Raw genomic sequence first — 8,468 nt, 5'->3', positions numbered from 1 at the left:
GATCAAAAAGAGGAAGTCTGTCACTTTTTATTGAGTCTGTCTGTAAAAGCATCCCTAACACAGCAAGTGGCAGAGCACAGGTTGGACTTCCTGAACCCTGAGCTTCAGATTCCGTTTGACCAGCTGATTTATCTGCTGTCAGGTCTGTTCCAAGGCGTTTTGCTGCCATTCAACCAAACATGAGCATTAAAGGCTCCTGTTATGGCTTCCTGAAAGATCAGAATTGTAAAGAAAATTTTAATTCAGCTATAAGATCTCTGTAAGGACTTATTTCACCCTTCAAAATAAATCCACCACAGAATTCATTGTAATATTAACTCAAATGCTAATACGATGGCCCTAAAGCTGCACCAAACCATGTCCAGCTTCTGCTAAGGCAATAAAAAGTGCAACTGGAAGCTATGTAACTTCATTTATCTACAATTAAACTATTTCATTCTGTCATTTCTGAATGCATCAGTATAAAACAACGCGTGTTGGAGTATTGGAAGATCAAGTGAAGGGAAACAGCCAGTAGAATAACTGAAATTAAACATATACTTTAATGTTGGTGTTATTTGGACGTTAAAGACAAAGTTTGAACTCTTTCACACAAAAATAAAGGAAGTGCACCGAGAAACCTTCAGAGCGTGTTGTTTTTGGAGCAAATTTACCACAATTTAAGTGAAGTGAAAATGGGAGAAAGGTGACAAAGTTTAGCATTAGATAGAATAGAATAGAACAGAAAAATACTTCATTCATAACATAGGATTAAGAGGCACAAAGCAGAAACAATCCGACAGAAAAATGCACTAAAATAGGTGAACAAGGATTTCCACATGCAGAAAAGACCAACATGTGAGCCTGAAATGATCAATTCTGCCATTTTTTCTGATTTTCAAAAGCATTTCACACCCACAACAAGAGGAAATTAAACTATACCCTTGAAGAATATAACATTATAAAAGCTGGAGACATTAACTTCAGTTAAACTCAGTTTGGTAATCAGGCTGCATTAGTTTTATAGCCCTTTATTGTGCTTCCCTTCCCTAATCTGTGAGACGACTGAGCGCGTTCAGGTGCAGTTAAACCTTCCTCACAAGTAGCAACGGGTAAAAAGCTGCACATTTAAAGTTTCCTCCGTAAATCTGTGTGGTCTTACCTGATCTCTCCCCCTGAGCAGAGTCCTGATAAAGGTGCTGCACGAACCCGAGAGAGATAAGACTGAGATAAGGTGGCTTTTTTTCCGACTTTACTGAGAGGAAGTAAGAAGTCAAGCGTGAAATCTGAAACCGAGCGTAAAAAGAGGAAGTGAGCATGAAAATTAACTGATTAAATTAATGTTAATTCAAATTTTGAACAGTTTCAAATGTTAAAGTTTAACTTGGACGGAGTTAATAAAAAGAAAATAACTTGGTTTTGTTGAATTTGTCTCAAAAATCAAGCTGAAGGGAAGGAATCAGATGCTAATTTATGTTGTTTGAGGTTTGATTTAGATAACTGAAACCTCCATATGCACGGACTGTGACTTCCTGTCTGACTCATACCAACCAAGCCAAGAGCTGTCAGACGAAGTCAGTTTATTGCTTTTAATAGAACGATATTGATTTAATATTAAAGTATTCTGCATGAGAAAAGAGTTTCACAAAAGGTTCATTTCACTTTCAGGATGTTCTCCAGAAAACAGTCTTTCTTAAACGCCTTGTTTAAGAAAGACTGCTCAGATTTCACACTGAGAGTCACAAAAACTGAAAAATATATATGAAAACATGCACACGCCTCGTCCACATGCATGAGACAATTACACCACCCAAAATATGAATATGCTAAGCACTAAAACACGCCCCTGCTTCTGCAAAGAAGAAGAGGAAGTTCACGGTTGGAAGCCAGAAAAAACAGTGTTATTTGGATGGGAAAACAAACAGAAAATGGTTCCGAAGCTGAACTTTACAGAAGAAAACTGGTCTCACTTTAAAGTGGTTGTGATGAGGATACACGTGCACGTAATTAGCACACAGTGAGCGGGCTGGACACCATCAAATCATGTTTAATTTCACCACAAAGCCTTCTGAGATGAGGCAAAGCAAAGAAAGAGAAGAGGGTTGGATGCTGTGCTGCTGGAAGGACCTATTTTTCACATCTGGAGGCTGTGCTGCACATCTGTCGTGATGCAAACCATGGAGAATGTTGTCCAAGGACCAAGTGATGCCCGGAGTAAGGCCCTCAAATCCAGGTGAGTCGAAGAGGAGACGTCTAGGATGCAGAGTGGGAAGAAAATGGAGGAAAAGGAGGAAGTTTAAACCATTTCTTCCTCTGATCATCAGCGGAAATGTGAGATCTCTGGTTGAATTTAACCAAATCGGTCATCAAATGTCTACCAGTTAACAGGTGATCATTAAATAGTTCTCAGCAGGTTGGTTTTCAGCAGGTTCTTTGCTGATTAAACTGCATTTCTCTCCAGAACTGAATTATTTGTCTCAGACATGAACATACCTAAAATAATCTCTATAATCTTCTATAATGTCTGCTTCACTGTCCAAAAAATATCCAAACCATTAAAAGTGTCCTTCAAAGATGTGCCGACAACTCAAAATGTCCTATTTCCCTTTTCTATTGATAATGACCTGATTATTATTAGACACTCCCCACTTTGGTCTCTACTTCCTGAATGTACCTCCTCCAAAAAGTGTTACTTTGCCTCAATAATAATAAGATTTCTCACCTGCTTTATTCTTTTTAACTTGAAATGTTCTCTATAGTCTGGTAAAGGAAGGCTTGTTGTTTTGGGTTTGCTTTTTAAGGCCTTCCACGTGCACGTGCACGTGCATGTGCATGATCCCATTCAAACTGTTGTAATCATGATTGGTTTTGAGTTTCATCATTTTCACATCTCTTTTCATCGCATTGTTCCCGTTGTCTCGTTGGCTTCCCAGAACGGCCGATTGTCCCGTCTAGTTTTCAGGTAACTTTAAGTACAAAAGTTTCATAAAATGCAACAAAGGAAGTTTTATGGTGCCTTCACTGACCATCAGACTGAGAAAAAGCATCCAGGCAGAGAGGCTTAAAGCCAGAGTCCGTACGGAGGACTGAAACTGCCAGAATCACCCACAAATACAAGAATATCATTAAATGTCATTTAAATGTCATCAAATGTGCAATAATTTATGTATAGGATGTGAAATAAATGAAGATTTCTGCTTTAACTGTATCCATTTAACTAAATATTCCCTGTTTGTTTACTTTGTCATTTAATTTTGATTCAGTTTATTCATCTGATCAGTTCTCCTTCATTTCTTATTGTTCTTCTTTTATCTATTTATGTATTTTTCCCCCATTACATTATCTTCATTTATTCCCCCAAATGTTCTAGATTTTAATCGTGTTGTAAAATATTGATTATATATTTATTTTATGATATTTCCAAGATCTTCTTTATTCAAATAAATAGTTGAAATTCATCATTTGGAGGGGAACAGACATGGAATGGTAAGATAATACGTAGATATACAAGAGAAAGAAGAAAGAACAGATTCAATAAGAAAGTTTAATGCCAAAGTTAGTAGAACAGTAAGCATTGTGTGTTCCTTGATTTTTCAGCTTCTGTTACATGTATCAGATAATAAGAGGTCAGTGTTAACCTGAAAAAAGTTGTCTCCAACCCAGATTTAGACAATGATGCAGGCTGTAAGCGAAGAGCAGCTTCAGATCTGATAAGAGCAACACCGAAACCTGAAGGGTGCGAACAAATGAGGCATCTTAGGAAGCCGAGACGCTTTGAACAATGTGGGGAAAGAGATATAAAAACAGTCCGAGGAAGAAAATCTCTCTTTTATTGATGCAACACAAGAATGAGGTGAAGACAAAGCCACACAAAGTGCTGAGGAGGATCATTGTGACATTTGGCCTTAAAGCTTGTAAAGAAATAATGAGAATCAGCTGTAATCTGCAGAGGATAAAAGGCTGAGAAGCAGCAAAAGCTTCCAGTGGAGACTCCAGACTCCTGCTGGTCCAGAAGAAAGTGGGAGAATCAGTCAGCATTGTACTTCTATTGCATCCCATCTGTGTTGGATGTTCATGTGATCAGGTACTTTACTTCATCATTTGATTTGATTGATTATAAACTGAGCATTTCTGTACATTAGCTTAGTGAGTAACGAACCTGGGAGTTTCTGGGTCATGTCTGTTGGCTGGTTTTGGGAGTTTCTTGGTCGTGTCTGTTGGCTGGTTTTGGGAGTTTCTTGGTCGTGTCTGTTGGCTGGTTTTGGGAGTTTCTGGGTCATGTCTGTTGGCTGGTTTTGGGAGTTTCTGGGTCGTGTCTGTTGGCTGGTTTTGGGAGTTTCTTGGTCATGTCTGTTGGCTGGTTTTTGGAGTTTCTTGGTCATGTCTGTTGGCTGGTTTTGGGAGTTTCTGGGTCATGTCTGTTGGCTGGTTTTGGGAGTTTCTTGGTCATGTCTGTTGGCTGGTTTTGGGAGTTTCTTGGTCGTGTCTGTTGGCTGGTTTTGGGGGTTTCTTGGTCGTGTCTGTTGGCTGATTTTGGGAGTTTCTTGGTCGTGTCTGTTGGCTGGTTTTGGGAGTTTCTTGGTCATGTCTGTTGGCTGGTTTTGGGAGTTTCTTGGTCATGTCTGTTGGCTGGTTTTTGGAGTTTCTTGGTCATGTCTGTTGGCTGGTTTTGGGAGTTTCTGGGTCATGTCTGTTGGCTGGTTTTGGGAGTTTCTTGGTCGTGTCTGTTGGCTGGTTTTGGGGGTTTCTTGGTCGTGTCTGTTGGCTGATTTTGGGAGTTTCTTGGTCGTGTCTGTTGGCTGGTTTTGGGAGTTTCTTGGTCATGTCTGTTGGCTGGTTTTGGGAGTTTCTTGGTCATGTCTGTTGGCTGGTTTTTGGAGTTTCTTGGTCATGTCTGTTGGCTGGTTTTGGGAGTTTCTGGGTCATGTCTGTTGGCTGGTTTTGGGAGTTTCTTGGTCATGTCTGTTGGCTGGTTTTGGGAGTTTCTTGGTCATGTCTGTTGGCTGGTTTTGGGAGTTTCTTGGTCGTGTCTGTTGGCTGGTTTTGGGAGTTTCTTGGTCATGTCTGTTGGCTGGTTTTGGGAGTTTCTTGGTCATGTCTGTTGGCTGGTTTTGGGAGTTTCTTGGTCGTGTCTGTTGGCTGGTTTTGGGAGTTTCTTGGTCGTGTCTGTTGGCTGGTTTTGGGAGTTTCTCGGTCGTGTCTGTTTGCTGGTTTTGGGAGTTTCTGGGTCATGTCTGTTGGCTGGTTTTGGGAGTTTCTTGGTCGTGTCTGTTGGCTGGTTTTGGGAGTTTCTTGGTCGTGTCTGTTGGCTGGTTTTGGGAGTTTCTGGGTCGTGTCTGTTGGCTGGTTTTGGGAGTTTCTTGGTCATGTCTGTTGGCTGGTTTTGGGAGTTTCTGGGTCATGTCTGTTGGCTGGTTTTGGGAGTTTCTCGGTCATGTCTGTTGGCTGGTTTTGGGAGTTTCTCGGTCATGTCTGTTGGCTGGTTTTGGGAGTTTCTCGGTCGTGTCTGTTGGCTGGTTTTGGGAGTTTCTGGGTCATGTCTGTTGGCTGGTTTTGGGAGTTTCTGGGTCATGTCTGTTGGCTGGTTTTGGGAGTTTCTTGGTCATGTCTGTTTGCTGGTTTTGGGAGTTTCTTGGTCATGTCTGTTGGCTGGTTTTGGGAGTTTCTCGGTCGTGTCTGTTGGCTGGTTTTGGGAGTTTCTTGGTCGTGTCTGTTGGCTGGTTTTGGGGGTTTCTTGGTCGTGTCTGTTGGCTGATTTTGGGAGTTTCTTGGTCGTGTCTGTTGGCTGGTTTTGGGAGTTTCTTGGTCATGTCTGTTGGCTGGTTTTGGGAGTTTCTTGGTCATGTCTGTTGGCTGGTTTTGGGAGTTTCTTGGTCGTGTCTGTTGGCTGGTTTTGGGGGTTTCTTGGTCGTGTCTGTTGGCTGATTTTGGGAGTTTCTTGGTCGTGTCTGTTGGCTGGTTTTGGGAGTTTCTTGGTCATGTCTGTTGGCTGGTTTTGGGAGTTTCTTGGTCGTGTCTGTTGGCTGGTTTTGGGGGTTTCTTGGTCGTGTCTGTTGGCTGATTTTGGGAGTTTCTTGGTCGTGTCTGTTGGCTGGTTTTGGGAGTTTCTTGGTCGTGTCTGTTGGCTGGTTTTGGGAGTTTCTTGGTCATGTCTGTTGGCTGGTTTTGGGAGTTTCTTGGTCATGTCTGTTGGCTGGTTTTTGGAGTTTCTTGGTCGTGTCTGTTGGCTGGTTTTGGGGGTTTCTTGGTCGTGTCTGTTGGCTGATTTTGGGAGTTTCTTGGTCGTGTCTGTTGGCTGGTTTTGGGAGTTTCTTGGTCATGTCTGTTGGCTGGTTTTGGGAGTTTCTTGGTCATGTCTGTTGGCTGGTTTTTGGAGTTTCTTGGTCATGTCTGTTGGCTGGTTTTGGGAGTTTCTGGGTCATGTCTGTTGGCTGGTTTTGGGAGTTTCTTGGTCATGTCTGTTGGCTGGTTTTGGGAGTTTCTTGGTCATGTCTGTTGGCTGGTTTTGGGAGTTTCTTGGTCGTGTCTGTTGGCTGGTTTTGGGAGTTTCTTGGTCATGTCTGTTGGCTGGTTTTGGGAGTTTCTTGGTCATGTCTGTTGGCTGGTTTTGGGAGTTTCTTGGTCGTGTCTGTTGGCTGGTTTTGGGAGTTTCTTGGTCGTGTCTGTTGGCTGGTTTTGGGAGTTTCTCGGTCGTGTCTGTTTGCTGGTTTTGGGAGTTTCTGGGTCATGTCTGTTGGCTGGTTTTGGGAGTTTCTTGGTCGTGTCTGTTGGCTGGTTTTGGGAGTTTCTTGGTCGTGTCTGTTGGCTGGTTTTGGGAGTTTCTGGGTCGTGTCTGTTGGCTGGTTTTGGGAGTTTCTTGGTCATGTCTGTTGGCTGGTTTTGGGAGTTTCTGGGTCATGTCTGTTGGCTGGTTTTGGGAGTTTCTCGGTCATGTCTGTTGGCTGGTTTTGGGAGTTTCTCGGTCATGTCTGTTGGCTGGTTTTGGGAGTTTCTCGGTCGTGTCTGTTGGCTGGTTTTGGGAGTTTCTGGGTCATGTCTGTTGGCTGGTTTTGGGAGTTTCTGGGTCATGTCTGTTGGCTGGTTTTGGGAGTTTCTTGGTCATGTCTGTTTGCTGGTTTTGGGAGTTTCTTGGTCATGTCTGTTGGCTGGTTTTGGGAGTTTCTCGGTCGTGTCTGTTGGCTGGTTTTGGGAGTTTCTCGGTCATGTCTGTTGGCTGATTTTGGAAGTTTCTTGGTCGTGTCTGTTGGCTGGTTTTGGGAGTTTCTTGGTCATGTCTGTTGGCTGGTTTTGGGAGTTTCTTGGTCATGTCTGTTGGCTGGTTTTGGGAGTTTCTTGGTCGTGTCTGTTGGCTGGTTTTGGGAGTTTCTTGGTCATGTCTGTTGGCTGGTTTTGGGAGTTTCTTGGTCGTGTCTGTTGGCTGGTTTTGGGAGTTTCTGGGTCATGTCTGTTGGCTGGTTTTGGGAGTTTCTTGGTCGTGTCTGTTGGCTGGTTTTGGGAGTTTCTGGGTCATGTCTGTTGGCTGGTTTTGGGAGTTTCTGGGTCATGTCTGTTGGCTGGTTTTGGGAGTTTCTTGGTCGTGTCTGTTGGCTGGTTTTGGGAGTTTCTTGGTCATGTCTGTTGGCTGGTTTTGGGAGTTTCTCGGTCATGTCTGTTGGCTGATTTTGGGAGTTTCTTGGTCGTGTCTGTTGGCTGGTTTTGGGAGTTTCTTGGTCATGTCTGTTGGCTGGTTTTGGGAGTTTCTTGGTCATGTCTGTTGGCTGGTTTTGGGAGTTTCTTGGTCGTGTCTGTTGGCTGGTTTTGGGAGTTTCTTGGTCATGTCTGTTGGCTGGTTTTGGGAGTTTCTCGGTCGTGTCTGTTGGCTGGTTTTGGGAGTTTCTGGGTCATGTCTGTTGGCTGGTTTTGGGAGTTTCTTGGTCGTGTCTTTTGGCTGGTTTTGGGAGTTTCTCGGTCATGTCTGTTGGCTGGTTTTGGGAGTTTCTGGGTCATGTCTGTTGGCTGGTTTTGGGAGTTTCTTGGTCATGTCTGTTGGCTGGTTTTGGGAGTTTCTCGGTCATGTCTGTTGGCTGGTTTTGGGAGTTTCTTGGTCGTGTCTGTTGGCTGGTTTTGGGAGTTTCTGGGTCATGTCTGTTGGCTGGTTTTGGGAGTTTCTGGGTCATGTCTGTTGGCTGGTTTTGGGAGTTTCTGGGTCATGTCTGTTGGCTGATTTTGGGAGTTTCTTGGTCGTGTCTGTTGGCTGGTTTTGGGAGTTTCTTGGTCATGTCTGTTGGCTGGTTTTGGGAGTTTCTCGGTCGTGTCTGTTGGCTGGTTTTGGGAGTTTCTGGGTCATGTCTGTTGGCTGGTTTTGGGAGTTTCTCGGTCGTGTCTGTTTGCTGGTTTTGGGAGTTTCTTGGTCATGTCTGTTGGCTGGTTTTGGGAGTTTCTTGGTCGTGTCTTTTGGCTGGTTTTGGGAGTTTCTCGGTCATGTCTGTTGGCTGGTTTTGGGAGTTTCT

The sequence above is a fragment of the Leuresthes tenuis genome, unplaced genomic scaffold (genome assembly GCF_036924035.1).
Source record: "Leuresthes tenuis unplaced genomic scaffold, fLeuTen1.0.hap1 SCAF_22, whole genome shotgun sequence".
Lineage (NCBI taxonomy): Eukaryota > Metazoa > Chordata > Actinopteri > Atheriniformes > Atherinopsidae > Leuresthes > Leuresthes tenuis.
This window is presented reverse-complemented; position numbering follows the sequence as displayed.